Genomic DNA, 15,289 nt, shown 5'->3' on the forward strand with positions numbered 1-15,289 from the left:
AGTTATTCCACTACGTGCTCAAGTTCAGGGTTGCATGGATGGCTCAGTCAGTTAAGCGTCTGACTTCCGCTCATGTCATGATTTCAGAGTCCTGAGATCAAGCCTTACATTGCTTCTTCCTCACCCTCTGCCTGCCGCTCCCCCCTGCTTGTGCTCTAACAAATAAATAAAATCTTCAAAAGAGAGAAAAATAAATTCATATATCCAACAAATGACTCACAGAATGTTCATAGTAGCTATACTTATAATAGCCCTAAACTAGAAATGACCCAAATGTCCACCAATAAGAGAATACATAAATGATGCTATATTCCTACAATAAAATACTATTTAGTACTAAAAAACAAGGTATCGATGTGTTCAACACTCATAAATCTCAAATATACAAGCATAACAAGCTGACACAAAAGAACATATACTATATGATTCCATTTATATAAGGTATAAGACATAAAGCTAATAAGATCAGACACAAAAAGGTACATATTGTAACATTCTAATTCCATGAAGTTTAAGGCAAGCAAAACCAATAAATGTGATAAAAATAATAATAATAGTGGTTACTTTGAGGTATGGAATTGTGCATACAAAGTGAAAAGTGGCATCAAGGTAGGTGTCCATTCAGTGCTAGGATTGGCCTACATTTTGATCTGTTTGGTGGTTAATCAGATGTATAAAAAGTAAAACTGTATTAAGTTGCACCCTTAAGATCTGTGCACTTTAATGCATGAAATTTATACCTGATCAGAAGACTATTAAAAATTCCTAAAATTAGAAAGGGAAAATACACATGTAATATCCTAAATCATATTACACTTGATAATAGAGAAATACAGAGTGGATAAAGGTACATCCAGTAATAGATGGAAATGAGAGGGAGTGTTGGAAAAACAGTTATGGCCTTAGAATACATTAAAGCATTAGAGCTTGAAGTCTGGTCATAATTAACAAACTCAAGGTATCATTCCAACTTGTTTGAGGTGATATTTGTGATTAAAATATAGCAATTAAAGAAAGCAAAAAGAATGTAATAGAAAAAAAAATTAGCATTTTCTATATGGAAATCTACAAATAGCAAGTAATTATGTAAGATACAGAAACTGATAAAAATGATCATTTAGCTCCATAATTGCAGATTTTATTGACAACGATAGGATTTTTAAAAAAGATTTTATTTATTTTTTTTTTTAGAGAGGGAAAAGACAGCATGAGCAGGAAAGGGAGAGGTAAAAAGAGAGAGAGATTCTCAAGCAGACTCTGCACTGAGTGCAGAATCTGACACAGGGCTCGAACTCAGGACCCCAAGATGATGACCTGAGCTGAAACCAAGAGTTGGATGCTCAAACCAACTGTACCACCAGGTGTCCCCAAAGATACAAATTTGAGGGAAGAAATAAAACAAACTAGATATCTTTGACACAGTGTTCTTAATGAGTGTTTTATTCATAAGTTTATAACAGATAAAAATATATTTAAGGTTTTTTATAAAAATTAAAGTAGTAGTATTCAAATACTGAAATGCATAAAAAAATGCAAGGCACAGTCCATAAAGCCAAAGGAAACAAAAGAAATCTCAAGGACACATTTTTTTTTTTAAAGTATAAAGCACGACAGATTCTAGTTATACAAATTAAAATTTAAACACTTCTATGAAAGGCCAAAAAAATTAATGTATACTTGTAATAAAAATCTTCTTTAAAAGAAAATATAGAAAAAAATATTGAGTGAAGATAACACATATAAGAAGAAAGTAAAGCAAAAAAATCTGTCAGATGAAATAGAATAACAAGGCAAAGTTCTGATGAAACAAAGATCAATTTTAAATTACTGAAGCAAACATTTATGAAACTTACTCTGCTAAATGACATGGTATTGAACTGTGAAAATAAAACCTGATTATAAAGGAGAATTGGACAGAAATACAATCATAATAGCATACTCTAGCAGACCATTGTCAGTCCATAACTTTTCAAGTTGGCTAATGACAAGCATGTATAGACTATTAAAAAATATAGAGCTGTTTTTCCATATATACACATGCATCCTAAGAAAGGCAAGAACTCATTTTTCAACCAGAGTGCAACAGTAACAAATACTGATCCTATACCAGTCTCCTAAGCAACCCTCAACACATTTTTAAAGCAAATTGAAATAAATAAAATCTTAAATAATTAGGAAGCCATTAAAATTTAAAACTTTAAATACACTTTGAAAAACAACTCTTTAGGACACAAGGACATTTATATTTTGATGAACTTTTTAGTCAACAGTGAAAATGAGAATACTTCATACCAAATTTAAGAGAGCCAACTCCTTACTTAGTATTCTACCTGCTCTTACCCTGTCTACATTCTATTACAGTAAATCCTGTAATATCCTTTACATTAATATTATTGAATGTTTTCATTATTGCAAAAGGCAACAAATACATTAAAAAGCGATTTATTCTAATTGGGAGAATACATACCTTAAAACCCAGAAGTGATAGATTGATAAGTACAAGAACCAAAAATAACAGATTAGAGAATAAAACAAAAAGACCAAAATTGACCATGAAATGAAACCTTGAAATTGGTATCACTAAAATAAATAAATTTCTGGCAAATCTAACCAAAATAAATGAAGAGAAAAAATAATAAACAGAAAAACTGTTGAGACAATAACAGATGCAGGAAGTCTTCTCCCCAAGGGGAATTTTTAAATGTAGGAGAAAAAGAAAAGTATGTTTCTACACTTAAGGGATAATAGAAATCTGGAATAAATTGGTAAGCCTGGGAAATGGAGGACATAACTAAGGTGCCTTATCAAAAGGTTATGTCCAAACAGTTTTATAGGCAAATTCTATCAAACATTAAGCATCACATACTTTCTCAGATTTGTAAACTGTTTCAAAGCATAGAAAACTTTTAAGGCATGCTAAGTTTATTTAATAGCACTGAGAGAACTCTGGCATCAAAAGCTTACAATAATGGGTTGCATGGGTAGCTCGGTCAGTGAAGCGTCTACCTTTGGCTCAGGTCATGGTCTCTGGGTCCTGGGATCAGGCCTCATGTGAAGCTTGGGGCCCTGCTGAGCAGACGGTCTGCTTCTCTCTTTCCCTTTGCCCCTCCACCCCACTTGCTCTGTCTCTGTCTCAAATAAAAAATAAAATCTTAATAAAAGCAGCTTACAATAGTAATATATAAAAAAGAAATTTCAAGTCAATCTCAACTATACGAATATGGTGGGAAAGAACCAATGTGTTCGATTATATAATAAATGCTTAGAAAAAGAAACTCAGAGCCATAATAAAAATATAATACACTGTGAAAGATTGCATTATTTTTTTCTGGGACAGCAAACACAGTTCACATAAAGAACTTACAAAATACCATGAATTCAGCAATTTATACACATGCACAGAATAACTGTAATGCACGTCAAGTATTTAATCAAGAAAATCTAAACTCCACTACTGATAAAATCTCATATATGTAGAGAAATAAATGTTACTATCATAGGCAGGTATACTAGGCAAGTCAGTCATGGTGTCTGTCATGCTCAAACTCCCATTACAGTTGGCCTCATCCTGCCCACTGTTCTGGCTTAGAGAACAATCATCAAACTGGCTCATGTCAGAATCAGGCTCTGTGTGCAACACACTGCTGTGCCTTGACAAAAACTGCTTTTCTTTTCTTTTCTTTTCTTTTTTTAAAGATTTTATTTATTTGAGAGAGAGAACACAAGCAAGGAGGAGAGCAGAGGGAGGGGGAGGAGCAGACTCCCCCTGGAGCAGGGAGCCTGAAGCAAGGCTTCATACCAGGACCCTGGGATCATGACCTGAGCCAAAGGCAGCTGCTTAACCAACTGAGCCACCCAAGTGCCCTCTAAGGAGCTCAGCCAGGGGTCTAGCTCATTCTTGGACTTTCACAAGAGAATACTGTGAGTTCTGTTTAGGGACAAGCAATCGTGGAAGCACAGTTCAGATATGCCAAGTGAAGCCTAGATACTAACAGCAAAGAGAAAAATCAGGAGCACTACGGAAGAGAGATATGAACTCAGACAATTTCACTGTAATTTCTGCCTTTTTAAAAAAAATGTAAATGGCAGTTTGGTGGTCTTAGCTTTAGTTTTTGGTCTTGGTCTTTTGTTCTTTGAAGCCAAAAGAAAAATATTATAAATTATTTATCTCTATATGATTGTCTTAATAACTGTAAAATAATGTTGCTTTGAAACTCGGGAATATGACAATGATATCCAATAACAGTCATTATTTGAGATGATATAGTTATATCTCTTAAAATATCAAGAAAACACACCCAAAATATAAAAGAGAAAGTACAGAAGTCTAGTCAAATGAACAGAAATTTGAAAAAAAAAAATAAAAGAAAACCCAATACTTTGGGCTCCATGCCAGCAATAACACTTAAAGTGGTGCTATTTAAAATGGTAATGCCTCAGTATAAACTTTACATAAAATGCCTACATAAAGAAGGCCACAAAATTTCAGAGATACATAAAAGAAGGGCTGAATTTAAAAAAGAAGTACACAAATTGTCAGGATTTTACAAAGCCAGAAGTTAGACACTAACATTTTATTTACATAATTCTCTACAGCTTTCTGTATGCCTAAAATGTTTCATCATTAAAAAAAGAGAGAAAGAGTCCAATTAAGATGGTGGAGTAGGAGAATCCTGAGCTCACCTCCCCACACGGACACACAAAGCTGCAACTATGGAAGGAGCAGTTTGCTCTTTCTGAGTGTGACCTCAACACTAGCAGACAAGCTCTTCCATAGCTAAAGCTACAAAGGAAAGTCACATCCAGAAAGTAGGAGGAGCAGATGAGGTCTGGTTGGGACCCACAATCCCAGCATTGTGAGCCACAAGCACGAGTGGTCTCACAGGCACTGATGTCCTCCCTGAGGAAGGGCTCAAGCTCTACATCAGGCACCTCTCATCTCCTCATCCCCATTTCTGGGGACTTGCATAAGGAAAACTAGCCACCATAACATCTGGCTTTGAAAATCAGGAAGGTTTCACTCTGGGAGTGCCAGAGGGCTAGAGATACTGTGCTGTAAAGGGTCCCCGCATACTCACTCCTCTGAGACTTAGCACAGAGGCATCATTTGAAAAGCGCCTGGGCCACTTAATGGAAGCAACCTAAATATTAATCAATAGATAAGTGGATTAAAAAGATATGGTTTATATATGACGGAATATTACTCAGCCATTTAAAAAATTAAATATTGCCACTGGTGACAACATGGATAGACCTACTGGGTATTATGTTAAGTAAGTCAGAGAAGACAAACACCATATGCTTTCACTTATATGTAGAATCTACAAACTAAAACCAATGAACAAAACCAAAACAAACTCATAAATACAGAAAACAAACTGGGGGTGGCCAAAGGGGAGAGGGGTGGGGGAAATGAGTGAAATAGGTGTAGAGGATTAAGAGATACAGTATGTAAGATATAAAGTACAGTATAGGGAATTGTAGTCAATAATACTATAATAACTATATGTTATATGTCACTCATATATGGTGACAGATGGTAACTGTACCTGCCATGCAGAGCTTTTCATAATGTATAGAAATGTCATACAACTATGTTGTGCATCTAAAAACTAATATAATATTGTTTGTCAACTATATTTCAGTAAAAAAGGAGAAAATATACCATGTTTTCTTAAAACTGGATAGACTGAGGTAAAAATCTTTTCAAATTGAATTCAGATTTAATAGAAATTTAGTAAATATCCAAGATTCTTTTCCTTCAAAGTTTAACTAAAATGCAAGAAGTTTTATTAGGAATAATAAGATATATAAATAGCCAAAAAGAAAAATAAGTGACAGGAATGTACCTGCTTAAACATTGAAAATGTATATTAATATGTATTTAAGCTATATGAACTAAAACACAAAACTCAAATACCAATATACTCAGATGAGAATAGAAATGTCAAAATGCTAGAAATACACATACACACAGACACATTTATATACAGGAAGTGACAAATATATAGTATGTGATAAAAAGAAAAGGAGATAATCACAGATATGATGTTAAATGAATTCAAAGAGAAAGTTGTGTGCACTTTAAATTGATTTTCAAAAAATCTAGCACAATATGCCATACACATGCATTATGTGAAAATCTGAAATTGGCTCAAGAAGTATATGTTAACTAACTAGAATTTAAATAAGAATTTTTTTTTAAAGTAGATGATTTCAAAAGAACATAGCTGTATAAGAAATTGGAAGGATTTTCAAAAACATTATTGGACAATATTCTGGCATTAGGTGTTTAAAATTTTAAAGAACTAATTCCTGTATTTTAAAAAAATGGTTTCAAAGAAAAATATGGAAACCTTTCATATGTATTTTTTCAAGTAAGCACAGTAAATAAATTATGTTAAAATGGGAAGAATGAGAGGTATAACTATCCTGAACCAATTAAAATAATGATAAACTATAACCAAATAGAGTTTAAGAATAAATGCACATTTGAAAGTTAGGAGCTCTATTTTGAAATAAATATTTATAAAGGACAAACTAAAAATTCTATCAGTAATACTAAAAAGTATTTGCTGAAACTAGTCATTTCTAAAAACATTTTTATAAACAGATAGTTACATATAGATTAAAAGAAATTGAGAGAAAATCCTAAAATGTGAGAAAAAAATGGCTCAAACATGTTACAGTTAAAACCACTGATAAGATTAAAGTGATTTTTAAAAAATTTTTTTAAAGATTTTATTTATTTACTTTTTTTTCAAGGATTTTATTTATTTGACAGAAAGAGATCACAAGTAGAGAGGCAGGCAGAGAGACAGAGGGAGAAGCAGGCTCCCTGCTGAGCAGAGAGCCCGATGCAGGGCTTGATCCCAGGACCCTGAGATCATGACCCCAGCTGAAGGCAGGAGCTTAACCCACTGAGCTACCCAGGCGCCCCTAAAGTAATTTTTTAATTTGATTTTTAGCACTACTTAGAAATTTCTTGCTAATAAAATGTCTAGAAAAATAGTATAAATATAAAAAAATAAATAAAAATAATTATTGGCAGATTTTGTGGTTGTATATAGATTATAGGATTATATGATAAGGAAAATCTAAGAATGTAAACTAATAAAAAAAGCCACCAGTAGAATAAGAAATATTAGAAAGTAGGGTAGATGTAAGATGTTCATAATAACTAAGTTTAATTAGATCCTAGAACTAACCAGCAGAAATGCATAAGCAGCAGAAATGCACATGGGGAAATAAAACCTTAACAGTGATGAAAATTTTGGTTGGATAGGTCAAAAAAATGAAGAAAAAAAACCCATGAACAAATAAAAACATACCTAGAATATAAAATCCAGTCAGTGGAGGAATATTTATTTAGAATTTAAGAGAAAAGTCATTCTCATAGCATATACAAAGTAAATGCCACATGAATTAGATATACTTATGTACTTTTTAAGCAATAAAAATATTAGAAATTTTTAAAAATAATAAATCTGTTAAGTTTTTAAGTAAGAAACAACTTAATTTCATGGCAACTAGAAATTTTTCTATGGCGATAGATATCATATATTGTGTTAAGATTCAATTGATAGAGATTTGGTTTAAAGATCGAAGACACAACTCTTTCTGGAAATGCTACCAATATGGCATTCAAGGGATTAAAATAAAGGAAAGAAATTTGTTTTTAAAAGTGCACAAATGATTACAGTGATCATGTTAATGTGAAGGTACAAAGAAAAAAATTAAGAAACTGGAAAGCTGAGGTGCTAACTGCCTTAACTGACCTGAGAGTACTAATTTTAAACCAAGAATGGGTAAAGGGGAAATGAATTTGTTCTGGAGAGCCTCAACAGACTAGGAATTTGATGACCAAGCACATCTGAAAAAGGAAGTGAAATTAGGGCTCAAAACTGGAATACTCATCAAAAAGTCTGTTTTTCAAGTAGTTTCCTAACTTTGTAGCCTCTCCCCACTTAACATAGTCAGATGCTTGCCTTTCTCAACTCTAGCTAAAGACCAGGCCTTTATTGTTTAAAACAAAAAAACAAAAAAACAAAAAAACACATTATATGTTAACTAACTAGAATTTAAATAAAAATTTGAAAAAAAAAAAACCTTGGAGACAGACAAAATTAACGATCTTAAGACATCCTTTTGCTAAAAACTTTCAACAGAGATTACATGAGCATATTCAAGCTTCAATAACCCTTAGTAGAATAAAAGTTTCACATTTAATGCTGATTAAAAAATAAAAATAAAGCTTAAAAGTAAGGTAAAAGAAAAAGGTAAACAAGAATTCTCTGCATCAGGGGCACTAGAGATAATTGAGCATAAAGCTAACATTTGGAAAATACAGGGATGAGGTGAAAAGCTGTGTGTATAATAAACAATTAGACCTCTAGCCTTTTCTCCTACTTTGTTCTCACAGTATTGTCAACTAGGATTATATGACCCAGATAACATTATCTGAGGACTACAGCCGTCCCTAGATTTTGAATAATTTCAGCTAGTACTTCCTTAAATATTTTTCTGTCCACTTTTTACTCTCCTTCAAATGCTCCATTTACAGTTATATTAAATCACTTGTTCATGTTCCTCAGATCATTTCATCTCTACTCTTCTTCTTTTAGTCTGTTTTGTTTTGCTTTAGTGTGCTTTTATTACTATGTCTTAAAGTTCACTTATCCTTTCTTCTGCAAAATCTAATGTCTTTACTCCCATTTAGTACATTTTTCATTTTAGATATTATATTTTAGATCTCCAAAAGTTACATGTGGTTCTTTTCGGTATCTTCAATTTCATTCATCATGTCCTTATTTTCCTTTAAATTCTAGAACATACTTAAAATATTTGTTGCTGTTTTAGGTTCCTTATCTTTAATTTCTATAATCTCTTCTATTTCTGGTTCTGCTTATATTGACTAGTTTTCCTCTAGCTTATGGATCACAATTTGTTGCCCTCTCATATGTATTGTAACTGGGTATAAGATATATGCAGAGAAATGCAAATATCGCAGGAACTAAGCTTAATGACTTTTTGCAATGTGAAAACATATGTATAAGCAGACCAGAGCTCAAGAAACAAGTATTACCAGTTCTACCACCTAAGCCCCTATTATGCCAATCTAATCCATATAAACCCAATGATATTTCATCATTGCTAGAAGCAAAAGTTTTCTGCCCTAATTCTCTTTGAACCAGCCTTATAATTATGCTGGTTTAATTATTAAGAAGTCAATTAATTTGACACTTTGTACAAGAGTCATGTTTTAATTTTCTATAATCGTACTCCTATAAGGTATAAATAACATGGTTATGTTTTGCTGTCCTTGTGATTAGTCATTATCTCCTAGAAAGATATACAGAAATATTTATGGATGAATGATATGACATGTAGAATATACTTTTTAAAGCCATTGATTGGAGAACACATAAGAAGTGGAGGAGAAAAAATTATTATGCATAGATAATTATTGAAACTGTGATCACTGTTGATGCTGAATAATTAACTTATGGGATTCATTATACTATTTTTTGAGAATGTCTATTTAAAAATATCCTTTTTATCTCTATATCTCTAAAATAGAGATATTAAAAATATCTCTATAATAGAAATTTTTTAAATAGAGATAAAGATAAATAGAGTAGAGGTAGATAGGGAGAGAGACAGAGACAGAGATACTAAGAACAATGGACTCTTTATTTTATATTCCAAATTGGTGATAGTGAGATTCAAAGAAATCACACTGCATAAGAAAGAATAACAAACAAATTAAATTTAAAAAAAGCCAGAGCAGCCAAAGGCTATCTTTATAGGGTTATCATTTGCTGCTACAGTGCATGAAATGATGTCCCTTTCTGCAGGGCCTAATGTAATTCTGGAAGTAAGAATGGTTCTAGGTTATATGAAATCTCATTTCATACTGGGGTAAAATACAAATCTCTGAGTAATCAATTATTGGCTTCTGATAAAGAGCTAATATCAATTTACAAAATCAACCAAGAGTTTGTAGTCTGGAATACAGAAAATAATCATTCTTCTCTTCTGGCTTTCAGTTGTGAGTCAAAGAAAAGCACTAGGCAGCTTGAGGGTCGAGACCATTAGACAAGCCCCCAGAGACAAATACAGGTTGTCACCTGCATGTTATGGACTGAGGAGAGGTTGATAAAGTGCTTGGAGGTGAATAATGTTAGCAGGGTACGTTGGGGTACATTGTTTCCCTGGAAACATAATTCTTAGAGTGCTGTTTTACTGCTACGGTACTGAAAATGCTGAGTCACTAGTAATAAAATGTCATTGTTGACAGCCTTTACCAAAAATAACATTGGAGCACCATGATAAAAATAAAGATTTTTTTTCTCTTTTTTAAAGATTTTTTTTTTTTTTTTTGAGAGAGAGAGAGAACAAAGAGCAGGGTGAGGGCCAGAAGGAGAGGGACAAGCAGACTCCCCACTGAGCAGGGAACCCCACGTGGGACTCTACCCTAGGACCCCAGATCATGACCTGAGCCAAAGTCAGACCCTTAACCAAATGAGCCATGCAGGAGCCTCCAAAATAAGGTTTTTCTTAACACTCAACTGCTTAATTCTGGAGGACTTAGAAAATTCATCTGTATTTCTCTTTCTCTTTTAAAGAAGTTTCTTCACCTGGAAGAGTAACGGTAGCGTGTATCTGTCAGTATATACCTGTACTGGCTTTTACTAATGTATCCTGCACACAGAGTCAGAGAAAAAAGTATAGAAATAAGACGTCTTTTGGAAGCACAATATTAAGACTATGAAAAAATCCAGATTCAACTGCACTTAACCCCTACATAGTTTCTTTGCAAAGTCTTCCTTTGTGATGCTTCTGAAGAGGTTGTCCTGGTAATAAGTCAAAGATTTAGAGCCACTGTTTGATCATGACATTGCATGCAGACCATCGGTAAATGAATGTCCAGTTCCTACAGTGTAAGGGGCTGCGTGGCTGTTACTCTAACTGGCTTCTGATTCATTCAGCTGGAAGTGAAACAATTAAAGTCCAGGTAAGTTTGTTAAACTTAAGTCACCTTTCTGGAGAGGGTTTGAAAAAGCTTGCTTCTGTAACGTATACATCAGTTTGGAAATTCACCTCCAGGACCTTCTTTGCTCTTTCCCATCAACATTATTGTTTAAGAAATTGCTTTGTTGAGCTTCCAAGGAGAGTCACAAATAGAAAATCTGTATTACTTGATGGCAAATTTCTGTAAGGATTGGCAGCATACAGGGAGAGAACTATATATTCCTTTAGATATGTCAAGGGCTGAGCAGTTTCTGATTAGAAATTTGTAAACCTCTCTTGAAGAATATAAGATTCTATGAATAATACTCATCAGCATAATATGAAGAATAAGGATTAAATGGGAAATAATTAAGATTAGGTAAACAAAGGATAAATACTTGGTAATCAACAATGAACTGTCATATAAATGTATTTTTTATATGTGTATACATGCACACATGTATTTATATACATATACACATACCTTTAAAGAGTGAACACTATTGCAAACGTCTTTAAATGTATAATTCCATAAGCTTCCTTTCCCATTAAAGCATTCTAAAGAAGTAAGCATACTGGGCTCAAAAGATGAAGGAGATGTGTGTGTGTGTGTGTGTGTGTGTGTGTGTGTGTGTGTGTGTTGTGGGAACATGAAAAAACAAGAACAGGGGCTCCTGGGTGGCTCAGTGGGTTAAGCCTCTGCCTTCAGCTCAGGCCATGATCTCAGGGTCTTAAGATCGAGCCCCACATTGGGCTCTCTGCTCAGCAGGGAACCTGCTTCCCCTTCTTTCTCTGGCTGCCTACTTGTGATCTCTCTCGCCCTGTCAAATAAATAAATAAAATCTAAAAAATAACAAGAACATAAAAATAAGTCAAACACGGGGTTTTCCATTTTCTTCAAATTCTGACTTGAACTGTGTTTGTTTTGCTTGATCCATTTATAGTCTCCAGTTCTTGCCAGTACGGTTAGAATGATCCCAACACAATTTTTAATGCCTTGTCTCGTTTGCTCTTTGGTATGGTTTGCAATTTGCAGTCACTTTAAGGTCAGTGACCCATTCATTTGAAGTTATCTTTCTGAGGCCTTATTTTTGGGGACTGCTATCAAATTAGGCATAAGTCATTTTTCAGCAAAAGAGGTGACATTTTATTTCTGTAGGATCACATAATAACCAATTTTGTGGGAAAGAATGGATATTTCCTGTACAACTTAAAAAATATATAACAACCGGTCTTAGGTTTCCCAACCACACTGTACACAAGGCAAGAGGGAGCTTTCATTTGCTTTTTCCTTTTGCTTTTTGCTTTTTTTTTTTTAAACAAACCTGTATTAAGAATACTCTGTGATGTCCACTTTGTACACATTATCTCTAATCTTTAAAAAATCTGGAAAAATAATGATTATTGTCCTTATATTCCTGATGAGGAACCTATAACTCAGAGGTTTCAGTAACTTGTCCACAGTCCCACAGCCAGCAAGTGTTCTTGGGCATTAGATCACATGTTCTTTTGTGACTCCTTTTCTTTTGCTTGCTGGCAAACTATTTAAATGAAGTAGGTTATGGAATTTAGAAGTATGTTCCTTTGCAAATACAACAGTCAGAGTAAACCAGAAAAGGAGACGACAGATCATACTGGTTAGCATAGTCTCTAGAACAGGAAACACAAATTCTTTTTTCTTTGTAGTGGTTAGGGGTTATGTGTGGATTACATGAGCTTAAGTAGTTGCTGTGACTTTTACCAGCTCTTTAGAAGTAGCACGTTACTAACCTGAGACTCAGTTTACTTACCTACACAATGGAAGGGTAGTAGTATCTGTTTTGTAGTGGCATTCTGAAGATTAAGTAGGAAATAAACAGTGCTAAGCACATTGTCTGGCACATGGAAAGCAACTGCAAATATAAGCTAAGTAATCAGTTAATACTAGCGTTGACTCAATATTCAACAAACAGTTGTGATTCAAGTGAGGCTGACAAAAAACATGGCTTAAATGTAATGGCCAACAGCCTTGTGACTCAAAGTGTGTTCCCAGAGAAGCAGAATCAGCATCACCTGGCAGCATTCTAAATGCCAACTCACGGGCCCCACCCAGATGTCCTGAATCAGAATCTCTGGAACAGGGCAGAGCTGCTGTGTGTTAACAGATTTTCCAGACGCTTATGTGTGCTACTGTGAAAGTCACTGACCCAGAGTTTAGGAAGTATACTTAATAATTTTCCATATTGCCTACCTCTTTATTAACAAACATGTGTGAACTGATAAACACTGCTACTCAGTTATTTAATCCTTTGCTATCCACACACAGGATGCACTTATAAAGATGCTGACGACTACAATTCCTTGGGAACAGTGATGGTCTGTCATATATGTTTGGCCTCAGACTATAGGACGCATATGGGGAATTCAAGACATAGTTTTACTTGATTAATTGGTTTTGCTAAGTCTCTTTTAATTGACTGGCAAATCTACTTATTTACTATGTTTATACCATATCAAAGTATAAATTTCAGAATACTTTATAGATATATAAGAGAAATATATTTTTGTCTCAGAAATATAGTTCATTTGTTTTTTGGTGGAGGAAAGGGTGGACTTGTTTGGATTTGTTTACTTGTTTGTTTGGTTATGTGTTTGACTCTGAAAAAGTGCCATGGAAAGAAAAAGATGAAAGAGAAACAAGTGAATCGGTCCTATTAACACATGTCACACTGCAGACTCTCAAAGGAGAATTCGGTAAAATGGCCAGTATTTAGATCCATAAATCAGAACATGCTATAGAGAACAATTACACAATAATTGTTTTATTTTTCTCAGAAAATGCACACTGAAGTGCTAATTAAACTTCAAGCACAAAGATCCAGATTGCTAACTCCGCTATAATCATGATTCTGATCACTGTCAAATACTGCTTAAGTACCTAGGATGTTGGGGCATTATGCTATGATACTGCAATTTATTAAATTTATGTAACATATTTAGGAGATGGGGAAAAATAATCAGGTATGAGCTCTGATTACCATTTTTTTAAAGTCTTTATTAACACTTGAGAGCAGCATGGCATGTGAAAAATAGCTAGGCCACTGTGGTTGAATAGACCTGAGTGACTGTGGATAAATGTCCATCATCATAGCACAGTGTTAGGAAATTCCAGCACGGTGCTTATTACAGAAGATGTGCTCAATGAAAGTTATTACTGTTGTCACAGCTATGATAATGATAATGATGATGATGATGATGATAATGTAACTTTGCAGGTGCATAAGCATTTGACAGACCAACCCTCTCACTTCACGCTGACAAGGAACTGCTTATGTCATCGTTCAGACATATGAAAGGAGGCTGAAAGGTTTTCTCTATCTCCAATTCCTAAATGCTCCAAAAATAGTGTAATTATGTCTGGAAAAGTCAACCTTAAAGGGAATTGCCTTTTAGAAACCCAAAGAAATAAACACAGAATGCCAGACCATCACAACATCATATAAAATGCTCCTAAACCAGACATTTTAGCTCAGTGGCCAGAATCCTTGACTTAGAAGGGCAACATTTTCATTGTAAAGTGTTTATAGCTTAATGGAGTTTACTATGAGCAAATTAGAAACAAAGCAGAGTGACTAAGATCATGACCTCTACATTTAATTTAACTTACTCAGATTGCTAATTCTGCAAGTCGATTAATAAAGAATGTACACTGCTACATTTTTGAAGGTGTAGTCATATTATAATCATACAGACCACTAGCTTACTTTATTCTTAAAATAAATGCTGCATCTTAAAGAAAGAAAAGTATGGGTCTAAATCCACTTTCATTCATCCAAGTTTAGGAAGCCAAGGACATAAGAACAAAGGCTTTGGCTTCATCAGATAGTCTAAAGGTTAGCCCAGCTGCATCACTTACTCAGTGCAAGCTATTTAGCCTTCTTGAGAATCAGTTTCTCCATCTGTACAATGGGACTGATAATAGTATGCACTTAGTAGGATTGTTATGGAGACTAAAGAGAGTAATTTTACATGTGCCTTGCACACAAGAAATGCTCAATAAATGTTAACTTTTATTGTATTTAAGTTACACATAAAATAAGTAGGACCAACATTCCATTCCTTCAAATTACCCTTAATTAATAACTCTTCATCTTAATATTGTGTTGTCCTAGACCCAAAAACAACTCAAAAAAGAAAAAATAGTAACAAAGGGAAATCTCTTTCAGGAAAAGAATTATGGAAATGTCAAAGATAAGGTTGCAAAGATTAACGATGAATCAATCATTCAAAACTACAA

At 33.9% G+C, this 15,289-nt stretch overlaps 1 protein-coding gene across 1 annotated transcript in view; it reads right to left on the reverse strand.

The window, feature by feature from the left end:
- THSD7B (thrombospondin type 1 domain containing 7B) overlaps positions 1-15,289 on the reverse strand; it is a 742,649-nt gene that overhangs the window by 75,106 nt on the left and 652,254 nt on the right. The gene's annotated exons all lie outside the window — the stretch shown is intronic.

Source organism: Lutra lutra, chromosome 3 (assembly GCF_902655055.1).
Source record: "Lutra lutra chromosome 3, mLutLut1.2, whole genome shotgun sequence".
NCBI lineage: Eukaryota > Metazoa > Chordata > Mammalia > Carnivora > Mustelidae > Lutra > Lutra lutra.